Source organism: Spinacia oleracea, chromosome 6 (assembly GCF_020520425.1).
Source record: "Spinacia oleracea cultivar Varoflay chromosome 6, BTI_SOV_V1, whole genome shotgun sequence".
In the NCBI taxonomy this organism is placed as follows: Eukaryota; Viridiplantae; Streptophyta; class Magnoliopsida; order Caryophyllales; family Amaranthaceae; genus Spinacia; species Spinacia oleracea.
Window position 1 is genome coordinate 129,626,784 of NC_079492.1, and position 18,976 is coordinate 129,645,759.

An 18,976-nucleotide genomic window follows, 5' to 3' on the forward strand; every position below is an offset into this window, starting at 1 on the left:
TGTAGCAGGGTCAGGTTTGGGGAGATCCAGGAGCAGCATCCTCAGCATGTGTCACCTCCTCGACGATCATGTCAGCAAGGCGTTCTGTCATATCATTGAAGAACTCTGCCTGGTCCTGCTGCATCTTGTGAATGAGCTCCTGCAAAGAAGTAACAGCTGACAACAGAACCACATTGTCCAGCTGCAGTTGATCCACTTTAGCCACCAAGAGCTGCACTGAACCGTCTGGAGAGGGAGCAGCAGATTGGGTTTCACCATCTTTGTCTGATTCTGAATCCTCGACCTTGTAGACCGGAGGAATTCCCTTGGAAGAGCTGGCTAGACGGCTACTGCGACGGATAGGCTGATGAGATGATGTGGTTGGAATGTTCTTGGGAGAGGAGGTGGCTTTGATTGGACTTGCCTCCTTTGGACATAGGTCAACAGGAACACCCTCTGTCTGACCCTCTGTCTCATGGCAAGGAAGTGGTGCCTCCTCTTCCGCAGCTGATAGTTCATCTCCCTCATCAAGCTCCTCTTCTGCTCCTTCTAAATCATCCTCCTCCTCATCGACATCTTCTTCTCCCTCTTCCTCCTGAGGTGTAGTATCTCCCACATTCGTCTTACCAACACAGACGACTCCATCCACTACACTCAGGCTAATCCCATTCAAGCAAGCTTTGTTAAGAATATGGGCAGGAGTAAGAGGTTCAGCTGAGTAACGAGTAAGGTCAACCCCAACCTTTCTCATAATGAAGGTGAGAAGAGACCCATACCCAATCATATTGTTCTGGGAGATGGAGTGAGTGAGATGGGAGATAAAAACGACAGGAAAATTTATTTGACGCTGAGATTCGAGGAGAAAGATGTAGATCAGATCTAACCTGCTTGCCAAGGCACGCTTGTCATGACGCAGAACAATACCTCGTCGGACCACATTAAAAAGGACCTTTTGAAAAGGAGTGAGGACAGACTGGTTGAGAGCTTTTGGGTGTTTCCCTTGACCACCAAAATATGAGTAAACTTCCTGCATTGTTGCACCCCCGAGCTCAATTGGACCCTTTCCCTTGTGATAGACCTCCTCCCCTAAAACTAGGACTTTGAACCAAGACCCTAATTTCTCAGAATCGAAGCTAAATTGTTTCCCATTGACTTCAGAACTACAAATTCCCTTTTGATTGACAAAGTTTGAGCAAAATTCCCCCATTGCTTCTGGATACATGCAAGCTTTAGAACAAACCTCAAAAAGATAGGTCCAACCTTGAGACTCGATCGTCTCCAACAATTCTACAAACCCTATTTCCCGACACCAACCAAAATCTATGCTAAGACCAGGGAGCATACGATCTGGGGGAAAATAGAAAAATTTTGTGGGTTCGAGTTTTACCTTCTTCTCAGCTGGAAGATGAGGTTCCCCCTGAGTCAAAGCAGCAACTTCCTTCTTCAAGACCAGTTTCCGTTTGGTGGCGAGTTTTGTAGTTGATTTTGTGGCTGGTGGTTTTGGTGTGGGTTGTTTGGGAGGCATCGTTTCCGGATAAATGGCTTGAAGAGGTATGACGGTGATGATGGGTGTAGAAGGAGAAGATGAATTTGTAGGGTTTGGGAATTGAAGTTTGTAGAGGGTCATGATTTTATAGGCAGGGCTGTTGCGATTTACTAGGAGAGATAGGTGAATTTTGAATTTTAAAATTGGGAATTTGATAAGAAGGAGGGGATGTTCCGAGATTTTTATAGGCGGAATGATTAGAATGGGAAGAGTTTTGGTGTTGGGAATCGGAGTGTGGGAAGCGTGTTTGAGTGAGTAAATATGGAATAGTAATGCATGCACCAGATTTTGTAAGATTCGATGAATCAAATTAATTGCTTTCCATTCATTTTTAGAATTCCCACTTAGACCTCGAATTGAATGCAAGTATTGGGAAAAAAGTGCGATTACCTTAATAATGTGCAGACGTGGCTGTGGTAATGCACAGCTGGTTTTTGCAATCCGAACCTGGTTGTTAGTCCATTCAGAAAATATGGTGCATAACAAAAAAAATAATGAAGAACATATTTTTTTTTTTTTTGATATTTTCCAGTGAGGTTAGAAAATGTTAAGGACAACCGGTGTTATTGTATTCGTATCATACCGAGTTCTAACCTGAGCTTGTCGTGTCTGTCCCTGTTAAGTGGTTTGGTCAAGATGTCAGCTACTTGATCTTCTGTGGGACAGAACTCAAGTTTGACTAGTTCCTTTTCCACATAATCTTTTAAAAAGTGATGTCGAATGTGAATGTGTTTGACCCTTGAGTGGTGCACTGGGTCTTTTGATATGCAGATTGCACTTGTGTTATCGCATAGAATAGGAACACACTTTAATTTCATACCAAAATCTCTAAGTTGTTGTTTGATCCATAGCATTTGGGAACAGCATGAAGCCGCAGCTACATATTCAGCTTCTGTTGTGGATAAAGCCACTGTGTTTTGTTTCTTTGAAGCCCAGGAGACTGCACATGCTCCTAGGAATTGAACCATCCCTGATGTGCTCTTTCTGTTTACTAGGTCACCTGCATAGTCAGCATCTGTATATCCTTTGAGATCAAAGTGATCATAGTTAGGGTACCATAGGCACAAATCGTCTGTTCCTTTTAGATATCTTAGAATTCTTTTGACAGCTGTAAGGTGAGATTCTTTTGGATTTGTTTGGAAGCGGGCACAGACACCTACACTGAATGCAATGTCTGGTCTGCTTGCTGTAAGATAAAGTAGGGAGCCTATCATACCTCTGTACCTTGTTTGGTCTACACTCTTACCTTCTTGATCCTCATCCAGTCTCGTGGTTGTTCCCATTGGAGTGTGGTTGCTCTTAGCGGACTCCATTCCATATTTCTTGATGAGATCTTTTATGTATTTCTGTTGATGTATCATGATCCCTTGTTCCGTTTGCTTGATTTGGAGACCTAGGAAGAAGTTGAGTTCTCCCATCATGCTCATTTGAAATTCTTGCTGCATTAGGTCAGAGAATTCCTTGCATAGATCTTCGTTAGTTGCTCCAAATATAATATCATCAACATAAATTTGAACAATTAGTATGTCTGTATTTCTTGACTTAAGGAACAGAGTTCTATCAACCTTACCTCGATTGAACTTATTGTCTAGCAAAAAGTGTGAGAGACGTTCACACCAGGCTCTTGGTGCTTGTTTCAGTCCATACAGTGCCTTATCTAGTTTGTAGACATGTGCGGGGTATTCTGGATCTTCAAAGCCTGGAGGTTGTTCCACATAGACTTCTTCCTTGAGATTTCCGTTTAGGAAGGCACATTTTACATCCATTTGATAGAGTTTGAATCCCATATATGATGCAAATGCTATTAGTATGCGTATTGCCTCTATTCTGGCAACTGGAGCAAAAGTTTCTTCAAAGTCTATTCCCTCTTGTTGGTTGTATCCCTTGACAACTAGTCTGGCCTTGTTCCTGGTAATCGTAGCATGCTCATCTTGTTTATTTCGAAATACCCACTTGAGACCTATTACTCGATTGTTCAATGGTATAGGCTCAAGATGCCATACTTTATTTCTTTCGAATTCATTAAGCTCCTCCTGCATAGCAATGATCCAATCAGAATCAGTTAGTGCTTCTTTGTAATTTTTAGGTTCAATCATGGATAAATAAGCATAGAAAGCACAAAAGTTTTTGAGTTGGGATCTGGTCGTGGTTCCTCGTCCAAGATCACTGATTATTTGGTCAAGGGGATGTGAGCTTTGATGTTTCCAAGGTCTGGGTTGGAAAGGTGTGTTTGTTTCCATAACCGACTGTTCAACTTGCTCATTTGTTTCTGCTTGATCTTCGGCTTGTGCTGGTTCCTCTTCAACTATGTTATTTTCAGAAGTTTCTTCGACTTGGGTTTGTTCTTCTGTTTGGGAACTTTTCCTTATCTCTTCGTCTTCTGTTTCTCTAGTGAGTCCTAGTTCGAAGTTTCCATCAGAAGTTGTACCTGCAACATAGTTTTGGGAGTCAGTTTCATCAAATATAATATGTATACTTTCTTCCATGCACATGGTCCTTTTGTTGAATACTCTATACGCTTTGCTGTTTGAGGCATATCCTAGGAATATTGCTTCATCACTTCGTGCATCAAATTTTCCCAGTTGATCCTTTCCATTGTTGTGAACGAAACACTTGCAACCAAAGATTCTAAGATGGGTTATAGAGGGTTTTCTTCCTTTGTACAGTTCATATGGAGTTTTGTTTTTGATAGCTCTAATTAGCACTCGATTGAGTACATAGCATGCCGTATTTAGAGCTTCGGCCCAGAAACTTTTTGGAAGTCCACTAGCAATCAACATAGTCCTTGTCATGTCTTCAAGAGTTCGGTTCTTTCTTTCTACAACACCGTTTTGTTGAGGTGTTCTGGGAGCAGAGAAGTTGTGATCTATTCCTGAATCTTTACATAGATCATCAAATCTTTTATTTTGAAATTCTGTACCATGATCTGATCTGATGTGGACCAGCTTATGATTGCTTTGTCGTTGAACCTTTGTGGCGAAAGACAGAAATTCTTCAAACGTCTCTTCCTTGTTGGATAAGAAGATCACCCATGTGTATCTTGAGAAGTCGTCTACAATAACGAGTACGTACTTCTTTCCGCTTCTGCTTTGTGTCCTCATTGGTCCACACAGATCCATGTGGATCAGCTCCAGTGGTCTTGTAGTGCTGATTACCCCTTTTGATTTAAAGGACGTTCTTACTTGCTTTCCTTTGATACAAGCATCACAGACTGATTGTTTTGCAAACTTTGTATTTGGGAGACCTGTGACTAAATTTTTCAATTTTAATTTGTTCATTAGAGAAAAGCTAGCATGACCAAATCTTTTGTGCCATAACAAAGGATCATCTTCAATAACACTGAGACAGGTTAGATTGGAGTGAGGGACCGAGTTGAGGTTAACCACATATGTGTTCCCTTTCCTCTGTCCCTCTAGGATCACTGTCTCTGTGTTACTATTGATGATTAGACATTTATTTGAGAAGAATTTTGCATAATTGCCTTTGTCACAGAATTGAGAAATACTTAATAAGCTATGACCTAGTCCCTCAACCAAAAACACATTATCGATGGAATGAGACTTTGACTTACCAACCTTACCAATGCCAATGATGTTACCTTTCTTATTGTCGCCAAAAGTCACAGTTCCACCTTCGTAGGTCGTGAGTGAGAGAAATCTATTTCTGTCTCCAGACATGTGCTTGGAACAACCACTGTCTAGGTACCATGTGTTGTTCCCCCTCACTTCGACCTGCATGAAGTTTTTAGTTAGAGTTTTTAGGAACCCAGCATAGCTTGGGTTCCTTACTTGGAATCAAATCATTTTTCTTTACCCATTTAGTTTTGGTGAATTCGATGTTCTTTTCCAAGTACCTTTGGTTTTTAGGGCAAGAAACTCTATAGTGACCGATTTGACCACAGAAGGTGCATACTATGTCACTGTACAAATCTACTCTGGTTTTTCTAGGATGATGCTTTTTGTGGTTAAAACCTAAACCTTCTGTGCGTTTGGTTCTAGCTTCTTCTATCCACTTTGGTGTTCCCTCTATTTTGTGTCTGGTCCTTTTAGTCAATTCACTTTCTAGATGGGTCTTTTCTTGGTGAATTTTCACTAGTTCTAACTGAGCTTTTTCTAGTTCTTCTTTATAGAGTTTCTTGGTTTTGGCTATTTTTAGGTCAATCATATCTTGTTTTAGCCAGGAGTTTTCATTGCGTAAGGCTTCACACATTTCTTTTATATGAAGGTTTTGATCAAAGAGTTTAAAGAAACGATTGTCAATATCTAAGTTTGAGTTTCTGGTCCATTCCAACTCCTCTGTGAGTTTATTGACAATGTCTTGGTGTTTCCTGTCTGAGTCTAGTTTTTCTTTTAGGAGATCCTCATAATCACTAGTGAGACAAGAAAGTAAGTCAAACAGTTCTACTTTAGACATGGATTCAAGTCTACTTTTAATATGAACAAGACTTGCCTGGAATTTATCAGATTCTGAGTCGGATTCTTCATCTTCATGTTCAGCTACAAGACACAGGTGAGCAATTTCTTCGTTGGGTTGTTCTTGTTCCTCATCAGAAGAAGTATCTCCCCATGCAGCAATCATGGCTTTCCTTACCTCAGTTTTGGAAAAGGAGTTTCTGTTGTCTTTGAATCTATCTTTTGTTGTTTCCTTTCCCTTTCCTCGTTCTTGATCCTATAGAGGACATTCCCTAATGCGATGTTCCAAGTTTCCACACTTATGGCATCCAGTGTCAGTTTTAGGGAACTTTCTATTTGGTTTGCTTCTGTGTTCCACATCTTTGTAGTTCCTAAACATTCTTCTGAACCTCCTAGCAAACAGAGCTGTCTCTTCATCTTCTTCAGAGTCTTCATCATTTTCGGTTTTTAGAGCAAGAGCTCTATTTTTGGTGTTCTCTGAAGGTCGCGCGTTTAATTGAAGTTCATGAGTCAGGAGAGATCCAGCCAGTTGTTCCAGGTTAAACTTTGTGAAGTCTTTAGTTTCCTGGAGGGCTGTGACTTTAGCCATCCAGGGATCTTGTGGTAGACTTCTTAGAACCTTCCTGACTTGTTCCTCAGGAGTTATGATTTTGCCAAGAGAGTTTAGTTCATTGATAATGTTTGTGAAGCGAGTAATCATGTCTTGAATCGTTTCAGATGTCTTCATGGTGAACAGCTCGTATTGGTGCATTAAGAGATCAATCTTCGATCTTTTAACTTCGTTTGTTCCTTCATGAGTAACCTGGAGCAGATCCCAAATCTGCTTTGCGTTCTTGCAGCCCATAACTCTGTTGTGTTCATTTGGACCTAGTCCACAATGAAGGATTTTGACGGCCATGGCATTGAGTTCAAGCTTTTCATAGTCGGCTTTGTCAAATTCATCAACAGGTTTGGGAACAGTTTCTCCAACGGAGTTCAGCTTAGTGACTTGGAAGTCTCCAACTTCAATCACTCTCCATACTTGATAGTTTTCAGCCTTAATGAAAATCTCCATCCTGTTTCTCCAGTAGGAATAGTATTTGCCGCTAAACATTGGAGGTCGTTGTGTTGAGTATCCCTCTTCTAGTTTCTCCGTAGTGTTCATAGCTTCAGAATCGTTTTTCCCGTCAGCGTTACCTGCAGTTTAAAGGGTTCTGGCTCTGATACCAATTGTTAGTTTTACAGAGTTCCTCAAGAGGGGGGGTGAATTGATATTTTACGTATTTATAAAAATTAAACTACAAGGAACAGAAACAGTAAAATATGCAAGCAAGATTTAGCGTGGAAAACTCTCTAGGCCCAATAGAGAGGAAAAAACCACGGCCCCTTTGGGGACTTAAACACTTTCACTAATTAGGCAAAACAACTTAGTTTCTTTACAAACCTAATCTACTCGGGCCACAATCTGCCAATCGCCTCTGATTGCAGATGACTAGGAACAACCCTCTTTGTTCCTTCCCTTATGGAAACAGTCCCTCAACTGTTCCAACTCACTGATCTCTCGTGAGATCTTCTCTCTTGCTCAAGTAAGCCTGACTCAGGCTTAACTTACAATAACTCAACACTTTAATCAAACGTATAAGAATTAATTAACTACTTAACATACGATATAAGACCAAGTAACAAATACTGCTCTATATGGGAACAGGAACAGACTTCTTCAAAGATTAAGACTTTAAGGGTGATACCTGAAAGCTTCCGGTTGATGTAAATAAGTCTGATAAAAAGTTTCGCAAAGAACAAAGGTTGTATTTATACGAATCCAAGTGTTTAACCTAGATTCAAATCCAACCCAGTTTAGGACTCTTTTTAATAGATAGATTTTCGCAAATCTTACTTCAAACGCGTTTAGGAAAATCAATCTTTTCGTATTTTGAGAGTTATATGTTAACTCAAATTCAAGAGTATAACTTCAAACAGTTTTGTAAAATCAGTTTAAAACATTTGATGTTTATCTTTTTGTAAAAGTAAAACTGATTTATTTCGTTTCACGATATAACTAGGACTCTTCAAAATACTCTGTTCCCATACTAAGCATGTACTAAATTACATTGGTCTTATACCTTTCGACCCTTATAGAATTTGCTTGACTTGATCCTTGATTTAATCTTGCCACGTACTTTGAACTTAATTACTTCAAAGTTCCCTTGCTTGCTTCGGTTGTTGCATTTGTCCTTCTTTTAAGTATTAACCTGTTCCTGACATTCTCCAAAACAAACTATTAGTAGAAGGTTAGCTTGTCATCATCAAAACCAGGAATCAACATACTTCGTATATGGTACTGCAATCATAGTTTTCTTTCTTTTGAAAAGATAAGAAGAATAGTACTATACGTTAGGAGCTCCTCCTTACGAGGGTTACTCACAAGTAATCACTGTCTAAAATAGAAAGTAACCGGGGACAATTACAAAATGCGATACTCATGGTGTTGTTAATTAAGTGATCAACATTTGCGATCCAATCTGCTGCTCGGTTAACTTCTCAGTAGACGTGCTTAATATCCCAATTGTCAAAGAAGTTGAGAATATCCTTGATATCCTAAATAAGGAAGTGAAGCTTCCACGGGATTTCCAAGTTCTATTTACTGCATTGACGACCATCAAATTGTCTCCTTCAATACTAATAGGCTTGATGTTGAGGCGTTTTGCTTCTTGAAATCCTTTGTGAAGAGCACAAGCTTCTGCCATCAAAGCTTGTGAAATGCCCAGATTGTGAGTGTGGGCTCTGATCGAGGCGTCATTGTTATCACGAATAATAAATCCAGCTGCTGCTAATGAAGTTTTTCACGATCCATCAAAATTGAGCTTGAACGTACCATCGAACTTAAATAGGAGGAGTGTGGTTAACTGTGGTGTGTGTGTGTGTGGACTGAAAGGGGTACCCTTAATTTGATGCAGGTCAATATCAGTTCGGAGTTGCCATTCTTTGTAGGCTATACTAGCCTTAAGTTCAGTTTTCGGTTTGGATTAAGGCCCAAACCATATCCAAACCGAATAGTTCGGATTTCATTTTTTGAAATCGAATCCAAACCAAATAACCTTTTAATCCAAACCAAATCAAACCGATTTTAAATTTTCAATCCATTCCAAACCATAAAATCGAATTTTCATGGGCCTTTCATTTGGCCTGTTTTTGGGCTTATATTATACCTATTTTTAGCCATTTTCGGGCTCTTGTTATACTTTTTTATTTGTTTAAGCCATGAGAATTAGGCCTAAATTACTGTACTTGCTTATTCGATTTTAGTTCGGTTTATTCGATTTCATACTTTTTAGTCCAATCCAAACCATAAAACCATTTTTTTAAAAAAAATCTCAGTCCAAACTGAACCGAATATTTTTTTTAAAAAAAACCGAACCAAATTTCTTATTTGATTTTCAGTTTTTTCCTACCAAACTTTCACCCCTACTCGTATCCTATGTAAAAAGAGGATTGTTTACGAATCAGTTTTCTGGTTTAAAATGGTTGTTTGACTCATACTGCTCGCCACTTAATTTTTTAGCCAATTATATTGTGGTCAAATAAAACTATGATAAGGCATCCAGTTTTTGTGAGTTGACTTACTTTCTACTTACCAGAGTTGACTTTCTTTTTAAAGAAAGTAATTAATTAAGCACGGTTAATTAGTCAAAGATTAGTGCACATGGAAGGATTAGTGCAGTTAATAATCACTTAGATTAAGTGTGCAGTGAAGAGTAGCTAGCAGTAATCATAAAAGTATGCGCGCAATGGACGATTGCTAAGCAACGCTAACGCCAATTATTCAATTTACGCCGACGGTTTTACGGCCAACAAATGATGCTGCTATGCTACCATGTGCGCATGAAATTAAGGCTATTATATACTCCTAATTAAGCAAACACTACATTCGTTGTTACTCTATTACCTTCGATCAATAATTAATGATGATAAATCTTGGCGATTATTACGTTCGAAGTATAAATGTTTCGATGGTAATAAGTTAATAACGACTCATTTACTTGCTGGTAGTAAATTACATTAATTGATAATGAATTGGGAATTCGTGGACCCATTTATGTTATACATGAGTATTATTTTTCTTACAATATTTACAACAACAACAACAACAACAAAAATTAAGAAATAGTTTTTTTAAAGTGAATTAAATGCTTGACCATTTTAAAAAGCTAATTTTTTGGTTATGAGAGTTTTAAGATGAAAAATATATTTTTGAAAAATCTAAATATATGAGCTTATTGCATTAGAGGTTTGAAAAAGTGGATGTGAAATGACAACTTGGTTCTAATGTTGTCTAAAATTACAACTCTTTTACAAACCTATACATTGCTCTAGAGCAAGATTAAGGGAGTCTTGTCTTAACACTTTCTTCAAATGTCATGTCAATATTTCTGTAATAGTTATACTAATATATTAAAAAAACGTTGTGAAAACGTCTATGTACCACGTAGTACTCTCCCCATTACGCCACATCATCCACTCACCAAGTGTTATGTCATGTCACTCTCCCCATTACACCACATCATCCCATCACCAAGTGTTATGTCATGTCACTCTCCCCATTGCGCCACATTATTCACTCACCAAGTGTTATGTCATGTCATGGACAACAAAAAATCAATACAATGAGGTTCTAACACCAGACCTCAAGTGTGGATAATAACTCTCACTACCATCTTAACCAACAATCAATTGTGGTTATCCCCTCTTCACATTAATTTATAAATAAATGTTAACATGAAGTCTAAAACAACTAGATCTTTCTGTGATTTTTTTTCTATGGACTATTTGGGAAAAAGAATACTCTCTTCATCCCATAATATAGTGGTCGTTTGACATTTTTCATGGGAATTGAGGAATTTGAAAAGTGGCATGATTAATAGTTAATATTGTTGTACTTTACTAGAAAGTACCCAATTTAATTTATTTTTTAAACAAAAAAAACAGTAAAGGTACGAAGGAAAGAGACGGAGAGGGGGAGAGGGTTTGTTGAATAAAAAAAATTAAAACATAATTTTCCATACTAGAAATATTAATGTATGGCACATATTTATAGGTAAAGAGGGACAATTTGGGTATTTAAATCGTTTGATAAGGGTACATTAGGCAAAAATTAGATGATTAAATAGGAAATTTTCAAAGAGGGCACAACATTTTAAGACACCCTAAATGAAAAACATGCACTATATTATGGGAAGGATTGGAGGGAGTAATAATTAAAGCATTAGGACAAACATGAAGACACGTAATGTCATAAGTCTCATAAGCATCAATATATAGAAATGCCTTGCGTAGTTGCATATATATATTTCAATCATATAATCTTACAATTTGTATAATTTGTTTTCTAGTTGAACTAAGTATATATATATATATATATATATATACCTAATTTGGTGTTTATTAATTTGAAGTACTTAGTTCAACTAGAAAACAAATTATACAAATTGTAAGATAATATGATTGAAAAATATTTGGCATGATAAATAACATAGTATGTCTGTATATTTGACGAACTTTATGGAAGTTTTTCACTTTATTGAATACATGTGTTTTGGTCAAATATTGAGCTCAAGAAAAATCTAAAATTTTAAACATTCAATGTAGCAACTGGGGCATCGCCCGAGCCACACACTAGTTTAATAATTAAATTGTTGTCGAGGCTCCTTAAGATTCAATCATATTTATCTCTTTACCTCTCAAATCCATTTACGACTTGTACTTTATGCACAGTATTATTTTGTTATTTAATTTAACTCACACACTGAGTTTTAAGTTGAGTCTTGGTTTTTAAGACTCAATTTAAGACTTTGTTAAGACTCATCCATTTCAATGTTATAACTTCCTTTGACTGATCTTAAGATTAGATGAATGATATGTCATGTCAGTACGTACAACTCAAGTTTTAAGACTTGAGGCTGATCATGCTCTAATACTAATGTCTTTAATGATTATTTTATGATAACTAATTTAACAACAAATTTACTAAATACTTTACATAAACAACTAATTCAACCAGTTAGTCAAATCATCTAATACAAATATCTAAGTTAGTCTAATCAGCTAACAACTAACAATTATCATCTAATTGCCAAACAAGGTCATTAGAACAACTCCAATGACAAACTCATTGTCAAATTAGCTTGTCATGCCGCCTAAGAATTTAAGCTAATTAACTTTCTAACTAGTTTGTAGTCTAATAGCAAGCTAATTTACTAAAGTAGCTTGATATTTAAAAGGGTCCACTTTTATAATTAATCATTTAAATTTAATACGGAGTATAATTTTAATTATTACTTAAATCCCTATTGAACCACTTTTTCCCAAGCAAATTAGCTTGGGCGCGTATTAGCCTAACTAATTTATTAATCACTTCATTGGTTAAGCTAGTAGCTTGAAACTTTGCAAATTACAAGCAAGTCTCTACCTACAACCATTAGAGTTGTTCTTATATACTTAATATTTGAAATGAGGTACAAACGACTTACGAGACCTTTTTCTAAGTCCTTAAGGAAAAAAAACCTTGAAGTAGAAGATATATATATAAGTTTGAACCAACATAAGTTGGTGGAGTTGGTGGGGAACTCACCTTGTGACTTGGAGGTCACAAGTTCGAGCCTCATCAACTGCGAATGCTTGGGAGTGGCTCAAGCAATGACCTGCAGAGCTGGGCTGGTTAACCTGTGCTAGGTGCTGGTTCAGTTAGGGTCCCTTCTTCTTACCTATTTTAATATATATATATATATATATATATATATATATATACACTCAAACCAATATTTTAATTTGGATAATTTAATTTTAAATATTTGATTAAACTCACGGCCCGACCCAAGTTAAATAAAATAAATAAATAAATATCCACCGTTAGCCATTTCATGCAAAAAATAAACTTTAAAGCCCAAACGAAGCAAATATGCACATATCGATGCATCGTGGGCTAGACGAGTGCCCAACCCAACGACGCGCAGTGCCTTGTTGCCTCGCACGTACCCACACAAGGGCGCAAGCCCATCGCGCAGGCACGAGCATCGCAGCAGCGCGCAGGCCCAATGCCCGCGCCCACTGCCCATGCCTCGTCGCTGCTCGCAAGCCAAGGCCACCGATGCTGCCTTGCTCGCTCGCTGCTTCGTCGCTGAGCTAAGGCATCGCTTGCCTTGCTCGCTGTTGTGGCCAGCGAGCAGCGACTCGCTGCTGTGGCCAGCGCGCTGGCACGCCCAACTCGCTTGTTGGCTGCCTCGTGTTGCTGTGCCAAGCTACGGGGGGCCGCGCGCATGGGCTACACCCAATATATATATATATATATATATATATATATATATATATATATATATATATATATATATATATATATATATATATATATATATATATATATATATATATATCAAACGAAAGTCATTGTAAATCTCACCATTGTGGCTCGAGGTGTTGAAGAATGAAGATAAGATTCACTTACCATTGTGTTTTGGTACTAAATTCACTAGAAAAACATGGATATTGTGTTACATTCATTCATTAATGTGGACATTGATTATACATAACTAAGATAATTAATTTCATCATTCTTATGCCTTAATTGGCTCTTCAAACAAGATAACCCCACTCTTTAGGAACTAAACCCCATAAACTTGGTAGTTTGAGTTTTAGTTAAGGGGGCGGCACCTCGGAATAACAAAAAACTTCGATTAAACAAAAAACCAAAAGATAATTAATCAAAGTTTATGCCACATGCAAGCCTAAGATTGTGCCAGGTGCACTGCCTCTAATGTAAAAATTTGTACCTTGGCTTAATTAATTAGTTACATTAATTACTAGGTAAACTGTTTTACCGACCTAAATGAGGGCGTTAGAGAAGGGGGTGGTCCAATAAAAGAGGGAAAGAGTAGATTTAAAGAGAAGTTGAGGTCACCCACATTTTTTCTTCAACTAATTAATTGGTCCTATTATTCACAAGGAGTGTGCCATTTCTCTTTATTCGCACCTTACTTAATTCATCTCATGTGTCATGAACTTGTAGCATTTGATCCTTACTTATGGATGTTCGAGTCCATGTTTAGTTAACTAGAATTGAAGATTGTATTTTTGATCAATCCTATGGCTTCCATGCCATGTAGCTTAGACAACGACATAAGATATGGACCATACGATCATTGAAAGAGTTTTGGTTTGGATTAAGATCCAGATCCGACGGATCCAGGTCCAAAACGGATCCTAACTTATTTTTTAATCAAACGAACATAATTTTCATTTTAACCTTAAAAACATAGTTTAATAAAACTTCAATAAAAACGCTATTTGTCCATGCAAGCATTCACTAAAATAAAATTTAACAAATCCAACATAAAAAATAGGATTTTTTGTCATTTAACACCTTAAAAAAATTAGTTTTTGTAATTAAACACCTTACTTATTTTTTATTATATTTAAACACCTTAAAAATCTAAAAATTTATAAATCAACACCGCTTAACGATTTTCATAAGAAAAAAACGTTGATCTTTATCCATGCTATAGCTTCCGAAGCATAATTTGATGGTAGAAGGAGTTTTTACCACCATATCATGCCTTGGGAACTTTAGCATATTTAAAAACTAATGTTTTTTCTAACAAAAATTTTCAAGTGGTGTTGATTTCTAAATTTTTTTGTTTTTTAAGGTGTTTAAAAACAATAAAAAAATAAGTAAGGTGTTAAATTACAAAAACTAGTTTTTTTAAGGTGTTAAATGACAAAAAATCCTAAATAATATTAAAATTCAAAAAACTTGAATAATACTACAATTCTTAATTCATTATTTTTATATTTTAATATATTTTTTATAAAAACGGGTAAACGGATCCGAATCCAGGTAATGACTTAGGACCAAATCCAAATCCGTTTTTAAAACCAAGGATCCAAATCCTACCCGGATCCGTCGGGTCCAAAAACCGAGGATCTAGATCCGCAACGGATATGGATCCACGGATCCGGGTTGGGTCCATTACTGTAATACCTCGTATTTTTATAATATTTATAAGTATATTTTATTATATTTATAAAGCATTTTACTATTTATTATCATTTAAATAATATTTAAATGCATTACATTTAATGTATTTTAATTTATTAGAATATTTATTATTTTAATTAATTACGAAACGAATTTAATTCTTGAGTCGGGAAATTAAATGAGTTGCAAATGATTTTAAAGGCTTCGGGTTTTAAATGAAAAGTCCAATTCGTTTTACTAAACGAGCCCAATCAAAAGTATTTAATTCAAGTCCTAAGCTAGCCCAATCATTTAATTCCCTAAGCCCAATTCTAATTTCCTAAGCCTAGCCCATTAACAATAAGGAGCCTATAAATATGATTCCTCATCATTAATTGACCCCTTATTTTGTCATAAACCCTTTTCTCTCTTTCTTTCCCAACACTCCTCTTTCTCTCTCCTCTTTGGTCCGGTTCACCCGCACGCACAGCACGAGCACTGTCGTGCCTCGTGTGCTGCTCGTGCCCTTGTTGCTCGCCCCACGTTCTCGCCCACTCTCTTGCTCGAGCCCAGCCAGGGCGCCCCCTGCGCTGCTGCTGTGCCGTTGTTGTTGTTGTTGTGTGCGTTGCTTGCGCCAGCCACACCCACACTCCCTCTCTCGCCCCTCGCGCGCCAGCGCCCGCACTCCCTCGCTCGCTCTCTCGCCCCTCCTCTCGCGCGCGCGCCCCAGCGTGCCGTGTGCCCTGTCCCGCGCGCAAGCCCTGCTGCGCCCTTCGCCCCTGCGCGCACACACGCGTGCGTGTGTGTGTTGTTCGTGCTCGTAATTCAATTCCTTTTCGCCCAATCACTCTAATTCGTGGTTGTTCCGTGCTATAGACCGGATTGGTATAATTCTCTTCTTCCTTACCTATTCTATTTAAATTTCGTATTTTAAATTATTATATTAATATTGTTTTGAGTAATTAAAATGCTGGGAACCGGTTATGAATACCGTGGTTTGAGGATTTGCGTGTTGTGATTCATTAGGTTTGTTTTAATTATTAAAGGATGAATTTTCAGATTTGTTTATTGAATAAAGCATTGATTTTTATGATAATAAACTAGTGTTATTGGGATTTTCAAGTTAGGGTTTTAACCTAGACCTAATGAGTCAATTGATTAGCATAATTAGGTGATGATTTTAATTATGATAATCAATTATATTTTCAGATTTGAATAAAGGTTCAAAGTGTCGATTTTTATTGATTTTAAAGGCGGAAAAAGCATGTTTTTGTATTAGGGATTGATTTTGCAAATTGAGACGTTTTGAGTATTGAAAAACGATTGAATTCTAAAGTTTAATGGAGGTTTTAAATTTTATAAAGTTGCTGGAAATTTAATGAACATTGAAATAATTTAAGTTTCATTATTTTGATGATAGGAGGTGATTTCTAGTTGAGTGCTCGTTATTGCAAAGTGGCCCCTACGCTTAGGTATTCAAGGTACGTACAAGTCTAGGGCGACCACACCTTTTTGTCAATGACATTACATGATTGTTGATGACGTGAATTACATTATGTGGAATCATGTTATTTTGGTGAACGAGCATGTGATTTGTGATGTTGGATTTATTGGATTAATTGTTGAACAAGCATGTTGGAATTATTATGAGTATGGATTTCATTGTCAATCATGTTGTTCAATATTTATGCATGTATGGTTTATTTCACATGCAAGGGATGGATTATTTATTTGTATGCTATTGTACGGGATGTGTAGCATACTTTAAGCCAATTATTCGTACCTCGTTGTACTATTTATTTTACCACATGTGAAGGGTTAGCTCACGTAAGCCACCGCACATGTAGGGTTCAGCTGGGAATGTTATGTATGAAATGAATTAGGATTTGTCGTGCAAGGGCACAACCCTCATGTTAATATGCATGATGTGGAGTCTCACTTTGGTGAGGAGGAACATTGTTGTAATATCACAAGTGTTTTGCTTGGTTGATCACAAGTCCTAAAGGATTAAAATGAGATCGTTTTTGTTGTCGTTTATTGACTGTATGTATGTATGTTTGTCGAGTCTTGAGTTCACCTTTAATAAAATATTAATAAACGTAAAGGGCAACCAGAACAAGCTTCAAAACTCTTGGAACGTATATACCTTGAGTATGAACAATGGGGGGAGTCTTGCCGGAAAGCTCGTACTCCTACTAATGATACAAGACGTTGTTTCATTTATATTATGCGCAGGAATTCCGTCGGTATGGCCCGACACTCGGTATGGCCCGATTTTATTATTATTATATTTGGGGTATGGTTGGCTCCCATCACCTTTTTCCCTTTGTGGATATTCTTTTGGCCCGTTCGAAACTTATTCTAATTAAATTGTGAGTCAAGAGTCGAGTCTTGTATTCATGATTGATTGTTAATTATTATATGGCTTTTGCATGTTGATTAGCACTTAGTGAGTGATGCATGTTTTATTTTCATTCACCCTATGCTTGTAAGTACTCAGCTTTTGCTGACTACGTGCTTTGTGTGTTTTGGTCACGACCTTTGCCTTAATGACCCTATGTTGATCTATCATTTGCACTTGCATTGATGGGGAGTAGAATAAAATAGCAGGTTGGTAGATCGGAATAATGTGGCTTGGGATGATCGAGAGAGTTGCATGTTTTCGTACTTTGAACTATTTAACTTTACTTTAATTATGTTTGAAACGTTTGAATTATTTATACTTTGGGTTTTGGGCCATTATGGTACCAAATTGTAGGAGGCCTCAGTATTTCATTAATTATGTTTTTAAAAGTTAGTTGACATTTAATTCCGCTGCGTAATTCTGGTAATAGCCTTAGCCGTTATCACGGTGGCGGTAATACTTTAGTAATTCCTTTATTTTTAGTTGGAAAATGGTTTTATAGAAACAAGGAATTATTAGGGTGTTACAATTACCCACTGGCCACTGCCATCCCTACCTAAGATGTAATAATATTTTGATCCCTTTGTTTTCATTTGTTCTTCATGCTTTCTGTTTAGGGTATTCCATAAAGTTCTTCCAATTCGGAATATTTCTATTTTAGGTATACTTTATTTCACAATAATACCATTACACTTTTTAAATATCTTCTTTGTCCCTTCATACTCCCTCTATTTCTTTTCGTGTTTGGTGAATAATATAACACGTTTCGTGTTTGGTGAATAATATAACACGGGTATTAGGAAAAGACAAATTAATACGTGTAAGAAAAAATAATCATTGTTGTGTATTTTTATTGGAAACGTACAAAATTTAAATGTTGTTTGGTGAAAAAGAACAAAAAAAATGGACATGGTATGGCTGGGAAGGAAAAAACAATCGTATATAATTTCTTTATTTTTTTTTTTCACATTACTTAAAAAAAAATCACAAATTTCTCTAAAAGTTGGAAGAATTATATGACTTAAAATATAAATAAAGTGAAACATACATGAAACGTTTTTTGGGATACCCAATTAAGAAAACAGAAACCGTTATAAGAAATGGGGGAGTACTATATTTTATTTTATTTTAACTTTTCGGTTCTTTTTGTTCTTTTTCAACCTATATAGTCTATGTCACATTCAACTTTCAAATTTAGAACCATTAACCTTTGTAAAAATCATTTATGTAGAAAATTCCACCATTGACTACCAAAAAATGCACAACGACCTACTCATCCCATCTATTATTCACTGTCGTCCAATAGAATATCCATTGCCGTCTCCTTTTCTACACCACTACCACATCCTTCTCCTCCAATCCTACGTCATTCTCCTAATCTACCTTCATTACCAATATTTTCTCTCTTTACAACTCCCTTTAGTATCAACTTCTACGCTCTCTCTCTCTCTCTCACATTCCCAATTAACTTAGTGGCAACAACTTAATTTTTATCGTCACAATACCACTGCCACTACCCAACCAATCTTTTCCCCTTACTTACCCGCCTCTCTAAAAAACACCAACTTCTTATGTCAACTAAACCCCACCCCCCCCCCCCCCCACAAAGGAATCTGTTGGCATATAGATGTTGGCAAGTAATTAAGCGG